Source organism: Myodes glareolus, chromosome 7 (assembly GCF_982192425.1).
Source record: "Myodes glareolus chromosome 7, mMyoGla1.1, whole genome shotgun sequence".
Lineage (NCBI taxonomy): Eukaryota > Metazoa > Chordata > Mammalia > Rodentia > Cricetidae > Myodes > Myodes glareolus.
The window spans coordinates 104055048-104067637 of record NC_142032.1 but is presented as its reverse complement, the minus strand read 5'-3'; the positions used below and the strand labels follow the sequence as shown (position 1 = coordinate 104067637).

At 35.6% G+C, this 12590-nt stretch overlaps 1 pseudogene across 1 annotated transcript in view; it reads left to right on the top strand.

The window, feature by feature from the left end:
• Positions 1-296: 296 nt before the first annotated feature.
• The window catches only part of LOC148121576 (tRNA (carboxymethyluridine(34)-5-O)-methyltransferase ALKBH8-like), a 41865-nt pseudogene continuing 29571 nt past the window's right edge, over positions 297-12590 (top strand). Inside the window, exons 1-4 of the transcript XR_015738475.1 lie at positions 297-499; positions 4085-4322; positions 5305-5436; positions 6239-6334. The product of XR_015738475.1 is annotated as a tRNA (carboxymethyluridine(34)-5-O)-methyltransferase ALKBH8-like (transcript). The remainder of the gene's footprint in view (positions 500-4084; positions 4323-5304; positions 5437-6238; positions 6335-12590) is intronic.

Sequence of the window (12590 nt, the reverse complement as noted above, 5' to 3'; positions counted from 1 at the left end):
ACAAAGCTATGCAGTGTATTAAAGTTGTATGGTCAGGGCACTAAGGTCATAATAGGCATAAATGTTCACTCAACATTCCTTTACTCTTCCGCCATATTTCCTGGGTATGTACCATATGCTGGCATTCTTGTTCTCCCACAGTTTACATCACAATGGAGGACTTAAGCTAACAGATGACTTGTCATGAATTTCTTTTACTTTCTGAAGTATTTCACTTTTTTAAAGAAAAGTGGTTTTCACTTTTCTAGGTTGTTGAAACTAATTTTTTAACAAAACAAATTTTTATAAACATAGAAAATATTAATAACATAATTATTTCTTCAGGACTTTTAAGATTTACACTTTTTATCCCTCTTCTCTACAGTATTACTATGAACATCAATCATAAAGGTGGCTTAAAACTTAACAAAGTTGAGAAGAAGTTCTTAAGGAAACAGAGTAAAGCCAGGCATGTGTTGCTGAACATGAAGGCATCCAGGCAGTATCTTATCCCACTCAGGTGACCTTAAAGTGTTATTATCACTTGAATATAGCTGTATCAATCTTCTAATGTATTATGTTAATATTGTGAAGTGTAGCTCAAAGCTGCAATTTGTTCATTGATATGTTGCACCTGTATTAAGTATACGTGTGATAGGATGTGCTCATTTTCTATTTGTATGGTCTGTAGTTTGAATTCATGTTGTTAGTCTGGATTGAAATAGAGCGGTTCTCAACATGTATTTCACAATTATAGGAAAACATATTTCTGATGGTCTTAGGAACCCACAACCATGAAATGTTTTCATTGCCACTTCATAACCATGATTTTGCCACTGCGTAGTGGCTCAGTTCCCAAGACCATCAGAAGTATGGGTTTTCTAAAGATTGTGACCGACAGATTGAGAACCTCTGAACTAGAGCATGTTACAATTATATATTAAATCTTTTTAGTTAATAAAGCAAACTTAACATTCATTATTATGTTTAATTAATTCTCTAAAAGTCTTTATGAGCTAGTTGAGAAAACTATCATCTTTGAGAAGTTAATTTCCCTCAATATAAATAAACTAGTATATGGTTGAATAGAAACTTGAAGGTATATCTTCAATATCTTAATATAATCTTTCTTTTTTTCTTACCTTCCCTATTTTACAACGTATTTTGGTTATATAATATAAACTATATTCATTAGTCCTTATTTAGAAAACCTTTTCTTTTCTGTTGGAAATAATTAAGTGAGATGCTATGAGCTATTGTGAGGTTTCCTGGGCTTTAGATTATAACTCAATGTAACTCACTTCTCTCTTTGTTTAGATATGAACATTACTTTTGGCCTTGGCTTTTTTCTAAACTGGATATAGTATATATGCCATACCTAAAACTCATACTAAAGACCCTCAGGAATGAATTTAGTTTTCTTTTATTTACTAATGAAGTGACTAATGGCTTCTGAGTGACCTCTGCCCACTGCAGACACCAAAGTATGATTGGAGAGTTGGATCTTAGCCAAGCTTTCTCTGGGGAAGGGAAGCTGATCACTGTGATAGTTACTTTTATTATTACTACAACAAAATAGCTGACAGAGTAAGGAGGAAGGAATTTTTTAATCACCATTTTGAAACTACAGTCTATTATAGTAGAAAAGGCGTTACTGCAGTACTGGGTCCTATGGCCTTGGGTGTCCGAAGTGGCTAGTCATCTTAAAATGATAGATAGGAATTGGCTAGAGAAGAAGCTAGATGGAGCTACAGCCTACAAGCCCCACCTCTACTATCCAGTATCAGCCAGCTAGGCTACATATAATCATAACCTCTTCAAACAGTGCCATCCAATGAGGATTAGGTATCCAAAGAATTGACTGTAGGGGACATCTCACATATATAAACCATAACAACCAGTGGCCCATGATATATTCAGTCATGCCTGTGTGGAAGGTGCCATGAAACTATAAAGAGACAGAATTGAGAGCTTTTGGATATTGGAGCATGTGTAATTTGCTGGAGGGTGGTGTCCTCAGGGAGGGCAGTGGATTGCTGCCTTTTAATAACCTATATAATGAATGAGTGGCCGTGAGCAGTGTTTCACTGAGTTCTATGAGATGTTCTAGTAATTGAATAGCCCCTGAGCAGGTAATCTCAGGAACTGAGTTATAGCTTTCTGTCAGAAGTGTAAGTGATAGTTTCCTGCTGAGGGGAGCAGGCTTGCAGGACTGAGCCTGTGGGTTCTGTTGTTCTCACTAGTGTTAAACTGAATTGATTTTGTCTAGAGAGAAATTAGAGGACGCTTAACTGGGCTTGCTGAAGAATCTACTAAGAATTAATTGGTTGCTGGTCTTCTTAATCATGTTGTATTAAGTACATGAGAATAGAAAAAAGTACTTTTTTTCCTTTTGTCTGTGACGCAGATTTAGGGAAATGGGAGTGTTTCTTTGTAGTGGTGGCCACACATAACTAAATTGTTACAATATTTTAGTGAAAACATCTTATTGAATGAAGTCCATGATAAAGTAATATGAGAATAAATTTTTTGCTGTTTAATGTAGTATTGTAATAGTGAGTTTATTATGTGTATTCTTATACTTGTTTGTGCAAATGTATATGGCTGTCCTCTGGGGAAGAGAGTTTTATCTTTTTTATTATCCAGTTTGATGATAATACTGTTACATCTTTTTCAAGGAATGTTGTAGATATCCTCATATTGTGTAATAAAATGAACATTAATTTACTAATCTTGAACTTAGTACAACTCATAGAATCAGCAAACTGTTGTACTCAGAACAAACATGTCTTATGAGCTAAGAATGGGTCTCACATTTTAATAGTTTGTTAAATAAACCAAGTTGAGGCTGTGTTACAGAAATTTACATGACTTGTAAATTTTGAAATATTCTTTTAAGGACATTTTCAACACTTGGTATAAATGATGAAATTAAAAAGAATAAACCATTCCATTCGTTTTTGTTTTTTTAAATGTTTTTAGATGTAATTGGTTACACCAGTGAGATGTCTCAGGTGATACAGGTGCCTACTACACAAACCTAACAAGCTGAGTTCTGTCCTTGGACCTGATGAGATAGAAGGAGAGAAATAACTCCAGAAAGTTGTCCTTTAATCTTCACATGGGTGCTGTGGCACCTGCACACTGACACAGACACCCCACATACATCCCCTTCCTTCCCTACACACAGACACACACACTAAAAGAAGATTCAGAAATAATAGGTGATAAATTGTGCTAACACCATTTAAGCGGGTTTTAAGTATAGAAACTATAAGGGTACTAGACTATAAACCTCAAAATAAGGAAAAGAGAGTTTCCTCATTCCCTCATATCCCATGACTTAAGTCTGCAAAGGGACAGGAAGTAATCTTGAAATTTATAAAGGTAAAAAGTTTACTTACAATGTGACTAAATTACTTTGACTGAATTAATTTATTTGAACAGGAAACTTCTCATTTCAAAGTTCAAACTTTCTGAACATGCAATTAAATTTTCTTTGATCTAGTTCCTCAGTTTTACTTTTTGGTAAACATGGTGGAATAATTATATTTGAAGTATGGGTTCCAGAAGACCCAGAGTGCTCCCTTAATCCCTTAACCTGGTTTTCTGCTCAATAGTTTCTTGCTCTGTAAAGTGTGTCTCATATTACCCAATAAGTTTACTTTGTTTTAGAGATTATGCTAATTAGCATTAAATAGGTCAAAGAATGTAAATCATTTATTCTTTAGTAAAATATATCATGTGACTCTGATTGCATGTTTTCTCTCTAGCCTTCATTCCTTCTTTTTCATTATGTTGATTTGTATTTCTGAACATAATAGGAAGTTAGATTTTAACCTTCATTTCTGGTTATGAAGAAATGAATATATCACCATTTCAAACTATTTAAAAATAAATGTTTATAGCATAGGAAAACTTTTCCTCCAAAATATTCAGTAAATTGGTTTATATACTTTGTATGAAGCTAGCAAACCAAATAACCAAAGGAAAAAAACAATTTTAATTACAATATTCTGAAATAATGATTTTATTTCATTTTCAAATAAATAGGTCATATCAATTGCTTTTTACTTATCTCACTACCCCCCCCCTTTTTTTAAAGAGCCTGGTTGTTGCCAATGGTGGTCTTGGTGATGGTGTGAGTAGGAAGCAACTGCTTTTGGCTTTAGAGAATTGTGGACCCATGGAAGCTCTCTTAATGCCACCTAATGAACCTTATGCATTTGTAATATACAAAACTATCGAAGAATCCAAGAAAGCATATGCTAACCTCAATGGAAAAGAAATCATTGATGATTTGGGGCAGAAGATCATTCTGTACTCGAATTATGTGGGAAAAGGTACCTTGAAGTTGCTTACTTTTTTTGCGTGAGCTTTCTTCTTATGGAGTCTCTATCAATTTCTCTGTGTGGGGGAGGGTGAGTGTGTGTGTGTGTGTGTGTGTGTGTGTGTGTGTGTGTGTGTACATGTATATGCTGTTGTGTATATACATATGTATATGCTGATGTGTTTGCTTGTGCTGTGCCTGTTGGGGTCAAAGGCTGATACAGAAAGAGAGGAGCCCCTACTCACTGCTGGTAAGAATGTGGACAGTTTGAAATAGAGTTTTCATATGATCCAGCTATCCTGCTCCTGGTTATATACCCAAAAGAATTTTAATATTTTATGTTGGATAAGGATGTTAGACACAATTATAGATACATTGGCTTCTTTTTCTAGGTGAACCCCTTCTATTTCTTCCTCTTGTTGATCTAGCTAAGACTTCAAACCCTATATTGAATCCTAGTGGAGAAAGGACACCCTTGTCTCATTGCTGTTGATATTAGAGGAAATATATTCAGGTTTTCTCTGTTTAGCATAATTGTCTATAGGTTTGTTAAATATAGTCTTTATATGTTGGGGTATGGTACTTTCTAGTTCTTCAGAGATTGTATCATAAACGAGTGTTGAACTTTGTTAAAGCCTTTTCTGTATTAAATGAATTGATCTTGCGGTTTCCATTCCCATTTTGTACTGTTTTTACCCTTCACATTTTTAGTAGCATTTTATAAGTATATGAAAAACCTGTTCTTTAAATGGGGTTTACAAAGTGACTCAATCATGTGCAAACAGAAGATTTGAGTGCCATTCTTTGTTAAAATGAACTATAAAGACTACAGTACAGTACAACTCTGATCTTGATCTTTGTTTTTGCACTTTCTGTGGGCCTTCAGCATTCTTCTGAAAATGGTGATTTAGAGCTTTTCTGACATTGGTGCAGAAATTTATTTTTTCCAGGAGTTCAGATTTTGTATATGAGTATTTTAATTTGTTTTCCTGTAGCACAATGGAAAAAGTTGGGGCTTCAAACCTTGCCTCCAGGCCTCTTGGTGGTAGAAGAAATCATTTCTTCTGAGGATGAGAAAATGCTTTTGGAAAGTGTTAATTGGACAGCAGACACAGGCAATCAGAATTGTAAGTAAAACTACAAGGTCCATAAATTAAATTTTTGGAAAATATCCTGTTTCTGCTCTTGCTTTCATTGTACACCATAGGTTTATTGGCATTTTACTGTTTCCTCAAGATCACTGGAAGTAGCTTGGACATGGTGCCACACTAACAAGCCACACTAACAGTTCTTAACAACAGTATTATATATAACATTTGTATTAGCGACCTGTTCTAAACTCTAGTCTGAGGAATGTTAACATAGCTTTTATCAGATCTTCCACTGTTTAAAATCTTGTTTACTTCTTAACTTGACTCATGTGTCACAGGCTAAGCACTCAGGACTGGGACTGATAATATAGTCTATTCAATGGGGAGAAGTCAGATTCCCAGAATCTGAAACCTTGACTCCTTCGTGGCCCTGTTGTTGGCCCTGGACTAGACCTTGCCAGATCTGCTGCTAGGCAAGGACACAGAGCTAGTGTTCCTTTAGTTGTTTCATCAGGGTCTCTGAGAAGGCTGTAGACTGACCTGGATTCCAACATTTTCTCTGGCACTAATTGGTATAGGACATCCCATCAGAGCTGCTTCACCTCTTTCCAGATAACTAGCAACCCTGTGAGTGGCAGGATATATGCATATTCCTCTCACATTAATAGGTGTTTTAAGCATAATGAAACAAATAATATAAACAAAATGGTAATGCTATTAAAACAGGCAATTTAGAAATTAGGAGAAGTTGTCATTACCTAACAACTCCTTATAATGTTGAGTGAAAATATGAAGTGTGCTGTCCTTTTCTTTCAAGCAGTTTATTTTCTTTATACAGTTCAAAAGTCCCTAAAACACAGAAGAGTTAAACATTTTGGTTATGAATTCCACTATGAGAACAACACTGTGAATAAAGATAAGCCCTTACCTGGTGGTAAGTACATATTAATACACAGCGGGTACTGGCATGGGAAGAATGATGTGATATATAAGAAATCTACAGTAGTTGAGGTGCATGTCATCTGTAGGTCAATTTTTGAGGTGATTGGTTAAATTTAGAGCATTTTCATTCAATAAGTGACCTGGTTTAGTTATAAAAGTTCAAGTATACAGATGAAGTCGAAGCTCTTGTCTACTTCTATTCCTTCCTTCCTTCATTTGTTTATTTATTTTGCATTCTGACTGCAGTTTCTCCTTCATCTTCTCCCAGTGTTGACAGAGGTTTCTGTCCCACTTGGTCCCATAGCCATTCAGTCCCAAAGAAACATACAGAAGTTTACATTATCAACTGGTTGACCTATTTGCTCAGGCTTCTTATTAACTAATTCTTACATCTTAAAGTAGCCCATTATTCTTGTCTTTGTTAGCCGTGTGGCTTGGTACATTTATCAGCGAGGCATTCTCATCTTGCTTCCTCTGCATCGGGGTGACAACTGCAGACTGCTTCTTTCTTCTTCCCAGAATTTCTCATCCCCCGCCTCTAGTACCTGCCTGGTTGCCCTGCCTGGCTACTTGCCAGTCAGCATTTTATTAAAATAATACCAGGTAAAAGATTAAAAGACCATTGTCCCACAGCATCCCAGCCTCTTCCCCCACTTCCCTTCTGCTTCCCCATCTACTGCTCCATTTCTATTCAGAAAAGGGCAAACCTCCCATGGATATCAACAAAACATGACATATCAAGTTGCAGTAAGACTAAGCACCTCTTCTTGTATTAAGACTGGGCAAGATGACCCAGTAAGAAGAATAGGGTCCCCAAAGCCAGCAGAAACATTAGAGATAGCCTCTGGTCCCACTGTTAGGTGTCCTACAAGAACACCAAGCTATACAACTGTCAAATATATAGAGTGCCTAGGTCTGACTCCCTAATTCTTGGTCCAGTCTCTGTGAGCTCCTATAAAACCAGGTTAGTTGATTCTGTGGGTGTCCTTGACCCCTCTGACTCCCACAATCTTTCTTCCCTGTCTTCAGCAGGATTCTTCAAGCTCAGCATAATGGTTGAATGTAGGTTTCTGCATCTGTTTCTACAAGTGGCTGGATAAAGCCTCTCTGATGACTTCTAGGTTAGACACCAATCTATGAGTATAGCAGAATATCATTAGGTATCATTACATTGACATCTTTTTCTTCAGTCGTGTTTGCTTCTGTCCTAGATCTCTGGGCCCCTCAGCCTCTGGGTCCTGGTGCTTCAGGCCATGTCGGGTGAGCTCACTCTCGTGCATGGTTCCCAGACTGCACTTGTCATTGGTTGGCCACTCTCACAATTTCTTCACTACCTTAATCCCAGCACATCTTATAGGCAAGAAAGGTTATAAGTCAAAGGTTATATGGCTAGTTTGGTGGCCCAATCCCTCTAATGGAAGTCTTGCTTGATTGAAGGAGATGACCAGTTCAGGCTATTTCCTATTGCTAGGAGTCTTAGTTGGGGTTATTCTTGTAGATTCTTCAGAGTTTCCGTTGCATTCTGAAATGCCTCCATTTTCCAGTCATCTCTTTAAATACTTTCTTTCTCCATCCCATGCCTCCTCATCATTTCTGTTCCCATCCCCATCCACCCCTAGTCCACCCACAAAATTTATTCTAATTCCCGTTCCCAAGGAGATCCAAGTTACTTTCTCCCTATTACTTAGCTTCTCTGGGTCTGCGAATTGTAGCAAGATTATTCATTACAGCTATTATCAACTTATAAGTGAGTATGTACTATGTTTGTCTTTCTGGGTCTGGGTTACTATACTCAGGATGATTTTTTTTTCTAGTTTCTTCCATTTGCCTATGAATTTCATGATGTCATTGTTTTTAACAGCTGAGTAATACTCCATGGTGCGAACGTACCACATTTTCTTCATCCATTCTTCTGTTGAAGGACAACTAGGTTGTTTCCATGTTTTGACTATTAGAAATAAAGCTGTTATGAACATAGTTGAGCACTTGTCCTTGTGGTATGATTGATCATCCTTTGGATATATGCCTAACATTTATATAACTGGGTCTTGAAGTAGATTGATTTCCAATTTTTCTGACAAATCACCATACTGATTTCCCAAAGTGGCTATATGAGTGGCGTATTCGCCTTGCTTCACATCCTCCACAGCATGAGCTATCAGTTGCGATTTTGATCTTAGCATTCTGATAGGTGTAAGATGAAATCTCAGAGTCTTTTGATTTGCATTTCCCTAATAACTAAGGATATTAAACATTTTAAAAGTGTTTCTTGGATATCTGAGATTCTTCTGTTGTGAATTCTTTCTTTAGATCTATATCCCATTTTTAAATTGACTTACTTGATTTTTTGATGTCTAATTTCTTGAGTTGTTTATACATTTTGGAAATTACCCCTCTGTAAGATATAGGGTTGTTAAGATCTTTTCTCATTCTGTAGGCTTCTGTTTTTCCTACTGATGATGTCTTTGCCTTACAGAAGCTTTTCAGTTCCGTGAGGTTCCATCTTAGTGTCAGTGATTTTGGTGTTCTTTTCAGAAAGTTTTCTCCTGTGCCAATGCATTCAAAAGTGTCTTCCACTTTCTCTTCTGTCAGATTTAGTGTACCTGAACTTATGTTGAGGTCCTTGATCCACTTGGACTTGAACTTTGTGCAGCTTTATAGATAAGTCTCAAATTGCATTCTTGTGTCAACCTTCAGTTAGACCAGCACTATTTGTTGAAGATGACTTCTTTTTTCTATTATATAATTTTGACTACTTTGAGAAAAATCAAGTGTTCATAGATGTATGGATTTATGCGTGGGTCTCCAATTGCATTACCTTGACCAATGTGTTTTTATGCCAATACCATGTGCTTTTTATTACTATAGTTCTGTAGTTGAACTTGAAGTCAGAGATGGTACTAACTCCAAAAGTTCTTTTATTGTACAGGATTGTTTTAGCCATTCTTTTTTTTTTTTTTTGTCTTTTCATTTGAAGTTCAGTATTTTTCTTTTAAGGTCTGTAAAGAATTATGTTTTGATTTTAATAGAAATTTCATTGAATCTGTAGATTGCTTTTGATAATAGGGCTGTTTTTACTACATAATCCCTACTGATACGTGAGCATGGGAGCTCCTTCTATCTTCTGTTATCTTCTCTGATTTTTTCTTTAAATACTTGAAGTTCTTGTCATAAAGGTCTCTTACTTGCTTGGTTAGAGTTACACCAAGATATTTTATATTATTTGTGGCTATTGTGAAGGGTGTTGTTTCCCTGATTTCTTTCTCTACCTGTTTATTCTTTGTTTATAGCAGAGCTCTCATCTTTTTGAGTTAATGCTGTATTCAACCACTTTGTGGAAGGTGTTTATCAACTGTAGGAGTTCCCTGGTAGAATTTATGGGATCGCTTATGTATACTATTATATCATCTGCAAATAGTGATACTTTGCCTTCTCTTATTTGTAGCCCCTTGATCTCCTTTAGATGTCTTACTGTTTTAGCTAGAACTTCAAGTACTATATTGACTAGATATGAAGAGAGTAGACAACCTTTTCTTGTTCCTGATTTTAGTGGGATTGCTTTGATTTTTCTCTCCATTTAATTTGTTTTTGGCTATTGGCTTGCTATACATTACATTTATTACATTGATGTATATCCCTTATATCCTTGATCTCTCCAAGACTTTTATAATGAAGAGATGTTGGATTTTTTTCAATCACTTTTTCAGCATCCAGTGAGATGATCATTGTTTTTTTTCTTTCAGTTTGTTTATATTGACTGATTTTTGTATGTTGAGCCATCTCTGAATCTTTGGGATAAAATCTACTTTATCGTGGTTGATATTCTTTATGATGTGTTCTTCGATTTGGTTTACAAGTATTTTGTTGAATATTTTTGTGTTGAGGGATATTGGTCATTAATTCTCTTCTTTGTTGAGTCTTTGTGTGGTTTCAGTATCAGGATGACTAGCCTCATAATAAACTTGGCATTGTTGCTTCTTTTTCTGTTTTGTGTAATAATTTTAGGCATACTGGTATTACCTCTTTTTTTGAACGTGTGGTAGAATTCTGGCCCTGGCCTTTATTTGGTTTAGAGACTTTTAATGACTATTTCTAGTTCTGATCTTGATTTAACTATGGTAAGTGAAATCTATTAAGAAATTTGTCTGTCATTTTTAGATTTTCCAGTTGTGTGTTGTATAGGTTTTTAATGATTTTCTGGATTTCCTTGGTGTCTATTGTTATGTCCCCCCTTTTCCTTCTGATTTTGTTGATTTGCATGTTCCTTCTCTGTCTTTTAGTTATTTAGTAGAAGGATTTGTCTGTCTTACTAATTTTTTCAAAGAACCAACTCTTCGTTTCATTGATTCTTTTTATTGCTGTTTTTGCTTCCATTTTATTGATTTCAGACCTCAGTTTGATTATTTCCTGCCATCTATTCTTCTTGGTATTTGCTTCTTTTGGTTCTAAGTTCTCAGGTGTGCTACTAAGTTGCTAGTATACAATCTCTCCAAATTCTTGATAAAAGCACTAGTGCTGTAAACTTTTCTCTTAGCTCTGCTTTCATTGTGTCCCATACGTTTGAATATATTCTGCATTCATTTTCATTGAATTTTTAGGAATTCTTTAATTTCTTTCTTTATTTCTTCCTTTACAATGTAGTCATTCATTAGAGAGTTGTTCTATTTCCATGAGTTTGTTCTTTTTCTGCTGTTTTTGTTGTTGAAATTCAACTTAAATCCATGTTGTTCTGATAGGTTGCAGGGGGTTATTTCAATTTTCTTTTATCTTTTGAAACTTGCTTTGTGACTGTGTATATGGCCAATTTTGGAGAATGTTCCATGAGGTTCAGAGAAGAAGGTATATTCTTTTGTTTTGCTTGAAGTATTCTGTAGTTATCTTTTAGATCCATTTGGTTCATAACATCTGTTAGCTCCAGTGTTTTCTCTGTTTTTGTCTGAGTGTTCTGTACAATAGGGAGTGCAGGGTATTGAAGTCTCCCAATATTAATATTAACAACCGTGGGTGTCCTTGTGTTTGGGGAAAGGTATTGAGAATTAAGATGTCATATTGGTGGATGTTTCTTTTGATGAGTATGAAATGTCCTTTCCCATGTCTTTTGATTAATTTTGGTTTGATGTCTACTTTATTAGATATTAGGATAGTTGGACCAGCTGGTTTCTTGGGGGTTATTTGCTTGGAAAATCTTTTTCTAACCCTTTACTCTGAGGTGACATCTGTCTTTGATGTTGGTGTGTGTTTCTTGTATGCAGCAGAAAGACAGATCTTGTTTTCACATCCATTTTGTTAGTCTGTGACTTTTTATCGGGGAATCAAGTCCTTTGACATTGAGAGATACTATTTTCTTATATTGTTATTGTTGGTAGTGTGTGCAAATGTGTGTGTGTGTGTGTGTGTGTGTGTGTGTGTGTTGTTCTCCTTTGGGATATGCTGATGTGAGATTATTTATTGCCTATGTTTTTGTGGGTTTAGTTAACCACGTTGCATTGAAGTTTTCCTTCTCGTTCTTTCTGTGGGGCTGGACTTGTGATAGAAATTTTTTTAAATTTGACTTTGTCATGGAATATCTTGTTTACTCCATTTATGATGATTGAAAGTTTTGCTGGGTATAGTAGTCTGATCTTGCATCTCTGCTTTTAGAATTGCCCTTGAGAAATCAAGTGTTATTCTGATGTATCTATCTTTATATGTTATTTAACCTTTTTATCTTGCAGCTTTTAGCATTCTCTCTGTGTTCTGTATGTTTTATGTTTTGATTATTATGTGGTGACTATTCTTTTGCTTTTGATCTAATCTATTTGGTGGGTGTTCTGTAAGCTTCCTGTACATTTATGGGCATGTCCTTTTTTGGTTAGGAAAATTTTCTTCTATGATTTTGTTTAAAATGTTTTCTGGGCTGTGTTTGTGCTGTAAATCTTCTTCTTCTCTTCCTATTGTTTTTAGGTTTGGTCTTTTCATAGTGTCCCAGATTTTCTGAATGTTTGTGTCAGGAATGTTTTAGATACAACATTTTCTTTGACCCATGTATCTATTTCTCTATAGTTCCTTCAACACCAGAGATTCTTTCTTCTACTTCTTATATTCTGTTGGTGATGCTTGCGTTTATAGTTCCTATTTGAGTGCATATATTTTTTCTTTTTTTAGAATTTTGTTTTGTGTTTTCCTGTTTACTTCTATCCTCTTTCTCTTCTTCTTCCCTTTAGAAACATGTGCTCTAATCAGGTTAACACACATTCTTCTCACTTTTT